Source organism: Ptychodera flava, chromosome 14 (assembly GCF_041260155.1).
Source record: "Ptychodera flava strain L36383 chromosome 14, AS_Pfla_20210202, whole genome shotgun sequence".
In the NCBI taxonomy this organism is placed as follows: Eukaryota; Metazoa; Hemichordata; class Enteropneusta; family Ptychoderidae; genus Ptychodera; species Ptychodera flava.
The window spans coordinates 18,307,039-18,323,571 of NC_091941.1; the positions used below are offsets into that span (position 1 = coordinate 18,307,039).

The window sequence follows — 16,533 nt, forward strand, 5'->3', positions numbered from 1 at the left end:
ATGATTTTTGATTGCATTGACATATTTTAAAATATCATTTATTTTGTCGTTTTTCTCCAAAATAGTGCTGTCCAAATTTAGTGACGTATGTAACTATTTCATTGACAGACAAGCCTCGTTGTCCGTTCAGCGTATTTCCTCTCTCTACCTTTTAATTGAAAGTCTATTGCGATAACTTAAACGCCCGGCAGAGAAACGGGCCCCACTAATTACACGCCGTGTGTTAGCCTTTTAATTTTGACGCTGTTATTTGGTTCTTAGTCAGGACTGGTCGGAACAATCCTATTTAATTATTAATATTAAATGCAATGAAAAACAGAGATAAAATTCAATATCATGCGATGTGAATGTGAACTTTAGCGTGTATTCATCCTCTAAAACCGCCAATTACGTACCATTAAACACATTGTTTGGTCTTAATCGTGCTATGATTCGCCGACATTGTTTTCAAATGTCACCTTTTTTGTTGTCGCTGACCATTGCATCTGTCTCTCACGCCATCTTGTCTGCCCGCCGGTGTTTTTTTAATTAAGGCGCTTATTGGGTGTGGCGTCGCTCAGATCGGTTCTTAACCCTAGACCTGCAAATGAATATGCCAAAAACGCACGGTAATAAAAAAAAACAACAACAGAAAGAAACACCACCCTAAACATCAGCAAAATTCCGGGGAAATGAAAATTAAAAAATGAACGTTTAATGACACGGAGAAATCTTAATTACTCCCCGCCGCGCGGGACAACACTACCAATTTTGAACAGCCCCGTCAAATTAACCACATTAACATAACGGCATAATTAGAACTATGCGTGTTAATCAAGGCCTATTATTCTTGCGAACTGCCGCAATTGTCTGTATTTCAATAGTTGGTCAAATCCATAAAGTCTCTTTCTGTGTACTCAACCGTGTTGTAAACGGAAAACACTGTCACTCAGCCACCGTATGATACGGGTATCGATTTAAATTCGATTACGCCGCCAGCGCGCTAGGCGTGTGTATATATTGGCGAGACAAAATAATATCAGCGCCCTAATCCATAAGCATAGATTCTGTTACACAGCTCAGAGTTATAAGACCTTTGCTATCAGCAAAATAAATTCATCAAGAGTACAGGCATATATATATATATATATATATATATATATATATATATATATATATATATATATATATATATATATATATATATATATATATATATATATATATATACACACACACACATGCATCACAAATATATAATGTTATATATTTGTGATACATGTCAGTACTCTTGATGAAATTTTATATATATATACATATATATATATATATATATATATATATATATATATATATATATATATATATAATATATATATATATATATATGGACAAATAACATAAAAACAGGTTTTCGTTGTGAAAATATTGACTTTTTGATTGTCGCCCTATGGAGGACGTTGCTGCCGTCAAATCGACAATTAATATCCCAAACTCACAAAGTCTTTGTCAAGAAATTATGTTACCGTTTGATAATGCAACACCCCGATAATGACCGTAGCGTTGCCGTGACACAGAAACCGCAGCACAAATTCACTTCCCTCGTCACACATTCTGTCGTTCTCGATATTCACCACTATACCGGAAAGGGAACGTTTCAAAAAAAATAGCTCAGGGTCGACGGTTTGCAGGAAGGTCACCTATTCAACCACAAGGAAAACGTATCAAAGATGCTACAAGAAAATTGTTGTGCAAATTGGCCACTTAAACTGTTATGGACACCCCAGTCGCTTGAATAGATACGCTCTGAATATGCATTATATATATTTCTTTATAAGCTAAAGAGGGCGCTATTTTAATAAAGTCTCAATATAGGTTGATCGCTATGATCGGGATAGCATGTCAGAAACCCATTAACAACACTATACACCACGTAATGAGATTGTCAATACCCTGATAGACGTGAACAATTATTTTATTTTCACTCACAAAAAGTCAAGGTCTACAACGCCGGCTGTCAATCAAATTATTGTTTATTCACTCACGTTGATTGACAGGTACGATGGGAAATGGTATAGCTCTGGACCAGCCGATGGTGGCGTTCTTCAGTGTGTTGCACTCGACAGAAGGCTGTCCCTAAATTGTACAGTGTTACCACCGAAAGCGAACGAAAGCGGCGTCCTTTACTTTCGATGATGAAGCCACGGAGTGCCAAACATTGGAAATCCTTGAAGTCCGAAATTTCAACAAGCCTTTACTGCTCTACCGTGTTCTAAAACAGCCTGCCTTTTCCGTCAAAATTTAGTTATGATTTCTTTTCTTCCAAATTTGCTAATCGAACGGGTTCATAATTATAAAGGGGAGTGGGGTGTGAACGCTGAAAGTTACAACTATCGGTACGGTTAAAGAAATTGATTAATCGGAAGAGACACGCCGTAGACTTAGTAGTCATCTCAATTAAATACAGAAGACTTGAAAGTACTTTCGAAATATAAAATTTTAATGTACCTAAAAGTGTTTTTTTTTTATCGTGCCAAGTGTTTCTTGACGCCAAGTGTCTGTCAACATTCCTGGGGATTGTGTAGCCGTCTTGCCTTCTTTCAAGAGGGTACCGAACCAGGGACAAGTGTGAGGGATGTCTGCCACGATAAATTCATAAGGTTGGTGCAATTCGGAGCGATTTAGTCCTGGGAGGTTGGCATTATTTTGTTTTAGAAATCGAAACCAAACCTGATTTGCCCTTCCTCTGTGTAATATGGACTCGACTACGAACACGCGAAGGACAAAAAACGTGTACAGTAGCAAAAAACTCAATTCCCTTGTTTTTTTGGCTATATCGAAATTCACGGTTGGATGGAGAAAACTATATTGGCTCGCTCGTTCTAAGACCTGGATTTTGAAACACGGAAGGAATTGAGTTGTATAAAAGCGACAAATTCGCGACTTAACCTGTCGGCAAAGACAGAAAATAATGCCGGTTGAAATTACACTGTCTTCCTGACCATGAAATATCGTATAATTAAACTGCGGATTATTTCAATGCAAACAACATGTCAAAGAGCGTGGAATGAACAATGCCCCCGACGATCCGCCGAGTCAAAAGCGCGCCAATGCTCACTGTGTACGCACAGGCAGAAACGGATTTGCCACCGGCTTCATTTCACGCGCAATAATTGAAAGTCAGACACATAAGAAGATTCCTGGGTTAAGCGGGAATTTTAGGAATGAAAATTGTCCTATGCAACACACTGGCTGGATTTGCCTAAATCGCCACGGTAATCTCCCGCCATTTCTTCGAGCGAGATTTTTTCAATTTGATTTTTTGGGCTTTGGAACCGGGCGTACAAAAGAGCGAGCTTCGAGAACCCCGACCGAGCATTGAAAAGAGCGGTTTTGGGCATATTGTTTCCCAGTATACCTGAAATACGGTAGGTTAAGTAACAGTGTCGGGGAGTATGCACCGGCTTATAATACTTTGAGAATATAAGCTTATTAATGCCTTGGTTTCCCTTTGGATACGAAGTTGAACAGAAAGAAATGAGGATTTATTTATTTACCTCGCCAGCTTTATCGTGAACTGTGCACGGCAAATGAAATGGAACATGTCTCATATAGTGACTTGTCTTGTAATTGCATCGACTACATCTAAAAATAAAACAAAAAAAAAACGCGCACGTGAGTTCTCATTTTTAAATTTTTTGAATTCGAATGGATGAAAAGTAAGAGCAAACGCGGACAGTTTCAGTCAAATATGATTCTCGCGACACACACACACCTGCCGGCGCACATCCGGGACTCGATCACTCGTCGAAAAACAATTACCCGTCATCTGAATAAAACAAAAACTGAAACGTACAACTTTGAAATAGGACTCTCTGTTCCCTCGACCTTTGTCAATTTCTAATATGAACCCGGCGAGCGATATTCGAATATTGTATTTTCTTTCGAATGATGGAAGTAAATTTTCTACTCATGAATTTTTGATGACGTTATGACGAGTTCGCAACACCTGGAAAGGTACCTGCCTACCCGGTGACTAAACTCCACTTTCCGCAAACATGACAATTTATCCGTTGTCATATCGTCGTGCTGTCCGTCTGTGTTATCGGTCGGGGTCACATGGCATATTTCCGCTACCTGAGATTAAGTCTGTAATTCTTCCGTATTGTCTTTTCCTTGTCTACCGCATCACAGCATCGTAACAGTCCGTGTTCAGAAATGCCAGTATTTAATTGGCCCCGGTCATTGGGAACAGTACATCGTATGAAGTATATTAGTCCAGCCCTTTCGTCTCACATTGCCTCGACCATTTAGCCGTTGGCAAAAAACAAGACAAGGCGAAAGAAAAAGGAAATAGAGGTCATTAAAAATGACAGGGATACTAACAATTCTTGGATGACACACAAGCTTGACAAAAAAGTCCTACACTCGGCGTGTGCTGGGTCATTTAGAAGACTTCGTCAGTTTTCGACCGATTTCCGCGGTCGGAAATGAAATTGACGTGTGTAAAAACTTCCACGTTTGAATCGATGTACGGGATACAATAGGCGGTCAGTCACCAATACTCATATTGACATAGACCGGCCCGGAATCAATCCCTATATTATATTGATAAGCGAGTCATTTTAACTAAAAAGACAAGAAGAAATGAACAGCGCATTAAAAAAATAAATTACATATTCTTTTTAGTATATTGTCCTTCTTTTGCTTTTGTAGGTATGTGTTGATGTTTGCCTTTCTCTCCGTTCTCTCCATTCTTGTTGGGACAATCGTGGTAAATATTAAATAAATATACAAAGAGAAAACGTCCCAAATTAGAAATTAGAAGGCCTATTGAAGTCGATAAAAGGCATTTGATCATCATATAATCTGTCGGTACACATAACATTCATCTACCATCGCCTTTGTTTATGCACACCAATTATGACAACCTTGAAATAATACGGCAAATAAAACGGACAAGGACCAGTGGTTCTGCATTGTATTTGTGGACATGGCGTGACGTCATATTTATCATCGCGAAATAGATTAACTTTAATGGATATGGGATCCAGGGGACAGGCGGCGGTCTTGCAAGCGTGACCGGTCGTCATGTCGTAAAAGACTGACAATGTTATTCCCGATGAGGTTTTTTTTTTGGTTCAATCGATGCCGATAATGGGATCCAAGCGATGAAAAAAAAATGGTTGCTCCGTACCACAGCTCTATGTATGTGGTGAGAAATTGATATCCAAAACAAATACCTGATCTCATGTAAAGGGACGTGTTCAGACAGGCTGTATGAATGCGATTCACATGCGATGATATTGAGCTATAAAGTTAGTGAGTGACTGCGCCAAGTTACTTTATGGTCCTTTTATTTGTTTGTGAGCTGTGGCGAACAAAAAAGAGAGAAAAGATAAAAACCAATTTACACGACGGGTCCGAAATCTATTGGGGCTGTAATTTATTTGGCGTATTTTTGATATAGACAGCTCTTTTCTTTTCTTAATCTGATGAGCTTTGAGAGTTTCCCCCAAAAACAAAGTTTTTATCTTTACATTTTTAGGAAGTGGCGATCGCTGTTACGCGGCAACGGGCCTTTGTAAAACAGTCTTTATTATCGTTACACTGATACATCCATGAAACCACTCTCTCTCTCTCTCTCTCTCTCTCTCTCTCTCTCTCTCTCTCTCTCTCAGACAGAAAGTACAATAACGCGGCAACAACACCTCATAAATATAGTAACACTGAAACACTATGAAGTCAATTTGAGATTTAGAGTTCTTCCTTTTCATTTTAGTTAAAATGAAAGTTGAGCTTCTGTGCCACATAAGCAATGCTGACAAAATTCCGGCTTTACAAAAGAAATTTACATCCATCTACTTGTATATGATCCCATTGTATTCGAGAGTCCTTCTACTTTCAAGTCCGACCACACACCTTGGTACATCATATATATATATATATATATATATATATATATATATATATATATATATATATATATATATATATAATATATATATATATATATATATACATAATACATATCATATACATATATATATATATATATATATATATATATATATATAATATATATATATATATATATATATATATATAATATATATATATATATATATATATATATATATCGAAGCATACATATGTTCCCGTGGGAAATTACAGTGCTCGATGCTAAAGCAGAGCGTTATAAATAATAACACAAATTGCTTCAAGTACAAAGTAATAATATCTGTTACTTAAGTTTCATGCATCCTACAATCCTCAGATAATATATATATATATATATATATATATATATATATATATATATATATATATATAATATATATATATATATGTATGTATTTATGTATGTATGTATGTATGTATGTATGTATGTATGTATGTATGCATGAGAGAGAGAGACTTAAAATTGTTTTAAATCCCAATATTGATTGAAAGTCCTGTTAAGTATCAAACATGGGTTCACGACAGTATGGAACTATACAAATGGATTGGTTTGCTTATTTGACGTTCGACTGTATGCATGTGCATATACCTCGATGAGATTGCCCAAATGACTTTCAGGAGTGAACTTTATGCAGAGTTAGAATATCCCAACACCTTTTACGGTTTTTATGCTGAACTATCGATGCGTTCAGTCTGCTTGCGCAATGCCACATTTAAAATAACCACACTGTAGTTTACTTTTCCATTTCATAGAATAGTCATAGTCATACAGACAGAATAAAACAAAACTAAAAAAACAAACAATTTTGCATATCACTACAAGTTGGTTACCGAACACCTACAAAGACGTTGCTTTGCTACGGGGTGTGCCCTGCGATGCTATAAACATTCCATCAATAAGCTTATATCTCTCTGAAATGATTCCTAATTTTAGGTCTACACTTTCCGGTCAACAAATCCAATATTTCAATACAGATAAAAGCCAGTTAGCGCCCTGAACATGTCTCGCCATCAGAGAATAAAGCTGTGCAATGAACACATTTGCAGAGATGATGATTGTTGAGGCCGACTGTTTGAATCTGAAGATCAAATAATGAACTTCAGGTTTGATATTTTTAAAGGGCCTGAATTCATACTCATTTGGTCATTTATCCATACAGACGCGTCTTTATCGACATCCATAGCATACGATAAAAATCTATCTGATATCTAAATGAAAGTCACACGCCTAAGCGAATGCTTAGAAAAATCAATTTCAAAGTTACGTAATTATAGGAATTGAAAACCAAGGTTTTAAATAATTTGTGTGATATGACTATCTTTTAAATTATTTCCAGGCGTGTACGCTCTCTCTCTCTCCTTGTCTGGTGTTAGCTCTTTCGCGAGCATGCTGCAAAAGCGATGAAAAGGGCCTCTGCTTTTATCAAATTGATTATCCCCGCACCATCAACAAATAAAACAAAAAATGCAACCCGGTGTGTTTGCTGTGTTTGGCCAAATTACGAAGTTGCAGACCCGGGGCCCAGATGTTAGGCACATTTCATTTGGCTGCAATAATGATGTTCTGGGCGATTAATACCGGGAGACGCGAGCCTTGAACGCCTGAACTGGTGGTCTTTCAAACGGAAAAAAAATATACTGAAATTTGTTCATTATTTTCTTGCACCGGCAACCATACAAAATGCCGCCAGGTTATTTATACACTTCAGATATGAGTAAAGTGGTAATTGTACAGGGTATTCATGGCTATTCCCTCCAGGCGGTATAATTGATCACCCTTTAAATTTTTAAATAGAGAGGCTTCGCCAAGTCATATCGCCATCAACATTAAAGTTTCCAGTTTAAAGACACCTGTAGGCTGTGATACCACAAGTTTGGGGGAACTTTCTGGGCACGACGGGATGTGAACGGCAACACAGCAACGAACGCTGGCATAGGAAGCCAACGCGCCATCGTGGTTGTGTTAAAATTGTTTTCTGTGTGTAAAAAAAGCCAGGAAGTTAAACTGAACCTCCTTCAACGTCATTGTTTTTTTTTCGTCTGCTGTGAGAATTTTTTGGCTTACAGGGACCAATAAGACCCGTCGTCTCAACAGTCTCCGTGTCGATAGCAACCGGTATCCTGTGACCTCGACAAAAATGTCGCTGATTAAGCTCGTAGAAGCGATGTGTTACTTGGACAGCATGGGTTTTAGCTTTTCATGCAACAGACAGGGCGTAATATGCAGCGCCGACCTTCTAAATAGACGAGGATCTAGATTAGGCCCCCCTTCTTTCCCAAAAGCAACAGGTGGTTGCGTGTCCGACTAGCAATGCAATCATCTGTCTCCAGTGTATTACGATATTTGACGACATCTGTAAATGGCGCGACAAAAACGATGTCATCTCTGTTATGTTAGTGAGAGCTACGTCAAGACAGGGGCATCTTGAGAGAAAGAAACGGGAAAGAGGGGTATGAAAGAGTAAAAGATTTTGGAGATATTTTGGCCGGTATGAAACTTTCAAGGTTACACGGTTGGTCGATGATGCGACCGAGCCAGAGTTCCTAATTGCAATAAATGTCATCAATTATTGGCTTTCTAAATTACACTCTTAACATAATTACACGGTGGCTAGTAAGTGTAGCCGCGAATTTCAGTCACAGCCCTGCACCAGAGCTTGATTAGTGTCGAAGTGTAACGTCGCGATTCAATGACGACGACTACTGCATAGACAGCTCGGTCTGAGTAATTGCCGGCAGGAATGAACGACAACCGCTACTGAAATGACAACTGGCGCGAAGTCATCGGGGCGTACATTCGCCGCCAGGGCCTCAGAACCTAGCCGTGAACCAGCTTCTCGCGTACGTATAATATGCTTTTTGAGAGGGTAGAATGTAAAACATAGCCTTCTAGGTCCACTTATAAACTGCTTGGCGCGGTAAAAAACAACAAAATAGAAACAATTCTTTTTTTGGGCGTTCCCAAGGTTTGAAAGACAAGAGAAAAACATCACGCCGTTCTTCATCCCTCGGGGTTACATCCCTGGGAAACGTAAAATTAGCAAACTGTTGATCGCAGTTACCACCAAATGTCTCGGACAACAAACGGGGCTACGCTCCGCTGAGCTCGAGCAAAAGCGAGGGACGATAATTACGCGCAGGTATTATGATAGATTTTATGAGCGATAAATAAAACTGTATCAGAATTAGAATTGGCGGAAAATGAACTCCTTACAAAAGCGGTGACTATTATGCCATCTATCATTAATGGTTTCATTTCAAATGCGAACTAATTTATATGATGATCCTACCTTCAAGGCAACTGACCTTTTCGTACTAAGTTGTATCTAGTTTTTTTTCCAATTTCAGAACTTCAATAATACCATCTCCGATTAAGTGTTTGACTTGAATAAACATTAATTCGTTTTTATCTTAAGTACGTGTTTCAAATTTGGAAAAAAGTCAACAAGGTCGCGGTTAATTTGTGAGCTAAAAAATTGATGTTTAGTCTTTCAGCGTTTCAGGTAAGTATGTTTTGCAGCCAATGACACACAGGCGAGGTCGCCTTGGTTGTACGCGAGGAATGTGTAGAACTCTGACCGCATTTTGTTTTTGCTTTTTCAGAAAGGGAAGTCGGATTCCCCGTACAAAATTACCCTATAACGAGATGTAACATGCGAAGTATACACGCTAAATCATGTACAAAGTGGGCGAAATTATCACGTCAGTGTGTTATAACAAACAGTGTGGGATCCCACACCTCGGAGGAGACGATCAGCGTCAAACGCACGTCAGAAATTCTGATATATATGCATACTCACACACATTCCCAGCTGGAAAACTTTCCAGTTTCCATCGGATCTCTGTTCCTGGTGTTCTGAGTTACCCACGACGACCCGAGTCGAATCAAAAAACAACAAAGCGAATAAACAAACACAAAAAAGAAGAGGCAGAGGCGATAGACTTTTGGTGTTTCAGATATATATGCGGACAGTTTATAAGGACGAGGATGCTTACCAACAAAAACAGCAACAACAAAAATTTCAGTATAAGACAATGATCGTAACTATTGGTAAACGAGATATCCTGGTTTATAATAGTCTTTCTTTGAACCCGAAAAAACAAACAAACGATTATTAAATTCAAAATGATGAAATAAATATACAAATAAATATACTATTTGTTTACAGTAATTTATCAAGTGTCTCTTGTATATTACATGTGCACACATATGGCATTCGTTGCAGTCATTTTGACGGAAGCGAATCCATAATCGAAGGGCTTATAGTGTATAGTTCGTGTTCGGTAGAATTGCCAAGCTCTTTACTCTATGTATAATGTCCCAATTTGAAAGGAAATTGGTTTCCATATCTCGAGTCGTACCGATAAATCCACCGTACTTGACTCCTCTTTCCATAACAGTGTCATAAAATTTTTTTCACTAAAAAATTTGCATGGTTATGTTGTTGTGCATTAATGCGATTACGAGCCTATCAAGAAGTGATGGTTAGATTTGCCGGTGTGTGAGCCTGGAGTGTGTTAATATTTTGAAATGCATCGAGTATAATTTCACAAATGCGACTGTCTCAGGAATTACCATTATGCCGTATCACGTCCATATTCGGGACGATGACTGGAAATGAGAGGATTGCCAGCGGCTCTTCAGGTAATCCGGGCGTGTCATGATGATGGTTTTACCAGGTCATTTATATACCTAGGTCAAATGTGTGGTGTGTTCTGGAAACGAACAAAACCGAGTGACATCCCGACTCGAAATCATTGCAAATTTTAGAAGCAGTGTGGTGTTTTTACTTAGTTTGTTGTCGGACTGTATAATTTCTGACAGGGACCAATTCACACCCCACTGCCCGTGCTTGCCCACAAATACAAAATCATCTCACCGGGAAAGCGCGACCACAATATAGGGCAGGCATGGTTTCGTTTACGAAAAAAGTGGGGGAAACCACCCTCGTGAATGTAGACACCGCACTGCGGAAGAAACCCCCGTGATCAGAACAGTGAGGTTCATGGCCGCGGAATTTGAGAATAAACCTGAACTCTATCATGGTTTTCATCAGGCTCATCAGGGCTATACCGATGGCGCGGGTTTTTCCACAGTTTGATGTCGACCAAAGTCGACATAATATGACTTCAAATGTGATTTGTGAGGCCGGTTTTTTGAGATAGGCGACAAATAAATACATGGAAACAATTTTTACAGTGGGTCAAATACGAACGAGCGCTGGTCATTATCAGTGTTGCAAGACATACTGAATAAACACATTGATATAAAATGTAGATCCGAGCTCGGATTCCAAAATCAAAAGTCAGATGGGTTTAATTTTTCGTAGAAAGAGCGAAAAAAAAAGTCCGACAAAAATCGATTTATACCACATCTTCGCTGCTTAATGTGCAGTTCGCGCAGCACAATCGAGAGCCCTTTGTGATGGTTTATATCGTCAAAAAAAAAAAAGCTGACAAGCGCGGGGCGACTTTGCGCTTTCAATTTTTATCTCTAAGTATTTCCACCTCTGAATACGGCAAGGAAAATCGATGCAGTAATAACACGTGAAAATGCAGAAATAGCACCTGCCCCCAAACCTGATAACATTATGCAGGGTTATCGCTGATAATTAATGGCTTAAAATACAACCTCTGAAAGTTGTTTCATGTGTTGTGTCAATCCCGTGTGAAAGATTTAAAGTCTGTGGTAAAGGGCTTGTATCGAGCGAAGGCACGGGGCAAGGCCTACACAATCAAATATTTCAATCGCCCCTTTTTTGAGGTATACGAATCAAAAGTGACATCGCGGATGATTTTATGTCTGTGAACTGAATGAAATTTAACTAAATCGAGTAAAAATAATGGAATAACTCTCTAACGTTTTCAGGACATTCCTCTTTGACAATACAGTAAATTTTCGAACAGGTTCGAGCTCACGACATAAAAAGATTGCATTTTTGAAATCAAATTACCTCAAATATTTAGCTAACTTTTGATTCTATGAGAAACTGATATAGAGTAGGGAAAAAAAACTGGAGTAGAAACGTGTTGCCACGGATCATTCCGGTAAATATCAACCGTTTTGGAGTGTTTGTTTACCTGATGTGCCATAGAGAATAATCAAAATATTCCGTTGACATTGGATGTTTAAATTGCTGCGAAGCACAACATCAATGGCCCACTGTACTTTTCCACCTCTACTCGTGTGTCCGCACCGCACTGATGTCGCTGCGCATCGTCGTAACAGAACTGCAAACTTATTTCTCCCTGGACGTCGCAACGAAGTCGGTCTCCAAACTGTCGTACCACCACTGAAAGCACCGTGTACTCTTTGCTAGTCGGAATATTTACGGTCCAAGCAAAGTATTGGCGTGTAAATAGGATTTTCAAAAGGCTGGCGGAAAAAAGGGGCTTCCCACTGATGTAAAGAAATCAAGAATAAAAGTGTGTTTTCAGAGTGTTTGTTCGTCTGGCCTGTCAGACAACCCGGCACACTGACCAGCCTTGGATTGAAGGGGTCAGTGAGGAACAGTAAAGTTACGCCAAGGAAAGAGTTACAAAGCTCGGGGAATCAGATGTGAAAATATGGAAGCGGATAAACTGCACCAAATCCAGCTGGGTCAGTGCGTCAGCATTTAACTTACGTCTGTGTCACACAACCTCGCCGAGGTAAGCTTTACTACGGGAAGATATGAATTGCTTTCATCGTACAGCTTTGCAACCCCGCTCTCTGCTATTTTTTTGCCGTTGTTCAGGAGTCATTTCTTTCTGTTGGCTTACTGATCGGACAAAGGGGTGGGGTATTTTTTCTGATAGAAAAAAACTGTATTATCGATAGTACTCTTTGAATGTGCCTAGCAAAGTGCAGTACAAAATCTGTTAGGAGAAACTAATTTAATTTGCAAGGGAAACTCAGTTACTTTGCAATAGGGGGGTGAACTTGCGACAATGGCGCATGGGTGTTTGTCAACTCGCGACAATAGTGGCTATGGAAAAAAACCAGGCGATCACCCCTCAACTTGTCGGAGTTTCAAGGGATGGGCTGGGCATGCCATGTACAGCTATGGCCCCTTGAAGCACACTCTGAATGAAAGAGTCGTCTAGATTGGCGTGAATCATAATGGGAGACTAATGCCTGAAAAATAGGCCGGAATTGCAGGTTATATTGCCCATCTCATCCCTGTCGCCAAGTAATTACCGCGCCAATGCCAAGCCACTCTAAAACCCGATGTCAGCGCCCGTGCGCTCGCGGCCCCGTCTGTCCGTGTCAATGTGAAATAGGCATAACCTGTAATGAAATATCCTGTGTTTTCTTCGCCCCATTGTCGGCAAAGACACTCGATTCGGTTTTCACTTCATGTATCGATGTTGGCACCCGTCAATATCGGTCTCTTACACTCTTTTCAGGCAGCCTGTTCTCTCTCTTTTTCATCCAAGTTAAAAAAACTCACAAGCCCTCACCGGTGTGTGATACCTCATCACCATCGTCTGCCTCGGTTGCAAAAAAAAGACCCCAAGGATCACGGCGTCGCGAGGGTGCGTCCTCGTCCGGGGCGAGCAAGGCGCCAACGCGAAACGTCACCGTTTGGCCCTCTTCTCGTGTCCATGTGACCAATCACATCAATATCTGTTCATTTCTGAAACAGATGGAAGTCATTGAAACGGACAAGTCGTGACATTGAAATATTATCACGTGTCACGAATGAACATTTTGTCGGCGTGGCAATCTCTGGCACGTCCTTTCCAAGATTGATTTTCTTGGAAAGGAGAAGTGAGGAAAAGCGAGCGAACCGCACTTGATGGTTGTAGATAAAATCTCTTTTTTTAGGGAAGAAGAACAAAATGCGTTCTGATAACAAGGAATTGTAGACGCATCCAAAGCAAGTCGATACAGCTCTCTCTTCATTCGGGCGGCCGTGGCCAAGCGACGCCGGAGATCGGTTGCTCCGCCTGCCTGTTTTCAAAAGTAAATAAATGACGCTAGACGCGAAGTCTCACGTGCCAGTATGTCAACCGACATAATAGCAACATGTCGAGGAGTAAAATACAAATCAATTGGGCAAGTTAAACACTAATGAGTCGCCAAAGTGGAGGGGAGGGCTGGATTGGATACCGTGAGAGCTCGCTACATTTCCGAAGCAATAATAAAAATAGCCCACCCACTCGGGGTATTGTCAGCGCGTTCGGTTTGGAAACTCTCCGTTGATGTTAATTTCACCATCTCGATGAGCTCATAGAGGATTCCTATGACACGCAGTGAGGTGCAGTTGTTGTAGTGGAAAAATTGAAAAGGCGCGGCCATAGCTTCGAACATTGGCGATATCATCCAAATAAAAAAAAAAACCTGGCTCCGTAAATCACTCAAATATTTGTCCGTGCAATTGATGTATCGTGATTTTGTAACCGCGATTTAACGGCGGACGAGAGGGTATAGTTGCGGATTTTTCTTTCTTTCTTGCACAACGGAATGAAAAAAAAGATTACACGGGCACTTCAGTGAGTTACATCTGCCTAAGTTTGACAACGCCACCGAGCAGTCCACAGATTGCTGATAAAATAGCTTCGGCTTTATCTCCTTTCCCCCCACTCCTTTTATCAGGATTTGTTTGTTTGGGAGAGGGTATTAAAATTCCATAATCGATGACAAAAAAGACTCCCACTTTCAAACGCGCACCTTTTGTCACCGAGATGTCAATAGACTAGATGTAAAAAGTAGTTCTCGCGAGAAAAGCGTGCCGGTTGAAAAAAAAAAACCCGCGCACAATCACGCCTGCGATATGCATTGCGCGCCGACGCGATGATGATGATGTTCACTGTGACGAAGGACGTCGTCGGAACCGTGTATAGGCAGTACACACACTTATCGACGACCCAATATACTAGAAAGGCCAAGAGTTTTTACGGCAAAAAATAACGTTCGAGTAAATTTTGAAGATGGGAAAAATCATAAATCACAAAGAAATGTTATACTGCATGACATTGCATCAAGTCACACAAAAAACACGGTTAATAGAACGAGGGTGCTCTTTGAAAGCGCGTAACCCGAGGGGTTGCCAGTCTGATGTGTGCCCAGAGTAGACACTGATTAGTTCAATGTGATGCTCTTTGGCAAAGTTATTTCTGACAAATATTAAGCGATTCGTCTTAAGAGGTGGCGTTTTAGCATACAAGATGGGGAAAAAGTAAGGGTATTTTTGACTCGACTACATAAATCAATATAAAAGGTTGGCAATGACGAGACAAGGTTCTGTCGATAATTGCTTCTCTCTCTGGCGAATTCAACTTCATTATTTTTCACCACAACGAGTAAACGACTTTTTTTCTCTACCTCAACAATGTGTCTCGACTGAGATCGCCTCAGGTGTGCGAGCAAATGATACATACCCTATCATATCAATCTTATATCTGCTGCTTTGATTGTTCATTCTTTCAAAGAAATAACGAGCGAATCCCTGGCAACCAGAGCACCAAATGCACTCCTCTGAACTCATTTGCATACACGTCAATCATTCTTCTTCCGGATCATTCTTCTGTCCTCTATTTTTTCCCACCCTTTCGTTTTTTTTAAACTTTCGTTGAAGGCGGCAAATGGCCGGTGTGCGATGTACAGATACAGTGAAATATACATTCAAAACACATGGGATGCTTAACTGTATATCGTAAATGTAATTACGTAAAAAAACCCACAGTGGAAAGATTTCAGCGATAATATTCCGAGTGCTTCTTGCTCTTGCGTTGAAAAATAAAACTCAAAATAGTAGGAGAAAGACTGTTGATATCAAGAGTTGAACACTCGCGAGAAGTCCGGATGAAGCGCTCCTAGGCGACCGGTGCTTTTCTTCGCGTCGTGATTGCATATTTTTTGATTGACAGTAGTCAGGTAGAATTCTAAGGTATCATTCACTCGTTTATGTTGTATGATTCTAGTGACACGTGCGTGGTTGAGCTCTCCGCGAAGCGTTAATTCCCACAGACTAGTTGCTACACGATTAAGTCTTCTCAGCGGGTAGTATCTGTCTGTCTGTCTGGCCGTCTGCTTTCATTGCAAACTCTCACCGTGTTCATCAAAACCCCAATTTCGGTCTCACATCTAGCGATAAATTTCGTCGATATTTTCTTCCGTATGTAAAAAAATAAAAGGCTAAATATTCTCGTTTAAATATACCAGGCCAACTGGCGGGTAAATTTTGATAAATTACAAAAAAAAAACCCGTTTTAGCGACACACTTGTCCTTGAAAGTTGTCGTAACGATTATCAGAATCTAAATGCCAACAAATTTGACCGGTTTTTTTTTCGCGCCACTCCGGTACATAATCTGAAATGCCTGTGCCGCTGTTTCTAGGCAGTCCTTTGTAAGGCTGGCACATTGCTTCACACGATTGTCGCTGGCATTCTCTTTGTTGCCTCTAATGACGCCAGGACAAAGAAATGCCATGCTAAATTGTTGTGTATGTCTGTCTGTCTTCGGCATATTGCCTAATATCCCTGGACAGGCACATTAACGAGAAGGTGGAGGCTTTCACACCAAGATGCATCAGTGCACTAGCAACGCGTTTAAACATTATCCCCGCGCAATCATAAGTATATAGTGATTGGTTTTGTTAATATAT

The 16,533-nt window shown here is 40.0% G+C and overlaps 1 long non-coding RNA gene across 1 annotated transcript; it reads right to left on the reverse strand.

The window, feature by feature from the left end:
- Nucleotides 1–218: 218 nt before the first annotated feature.
- On the reverse strand, nucleotides 219–12,436 carry LOC139149613 (uncharacterized). Its single transcript, XR_011556127.1, has 3 exons — nucleotides 12,022–12,436; nucleotides 9,741–9,796; nucleotides 219–580 (listed from the first exon to the last, which is right to left on the reverse strand). It is a non-coding gene; the product is annotated as an uncharacterized lncRNA (long non-coding RNA).
- Nucleotides 12,437–16,533: the final 4,097 nt, after the last annotated feature.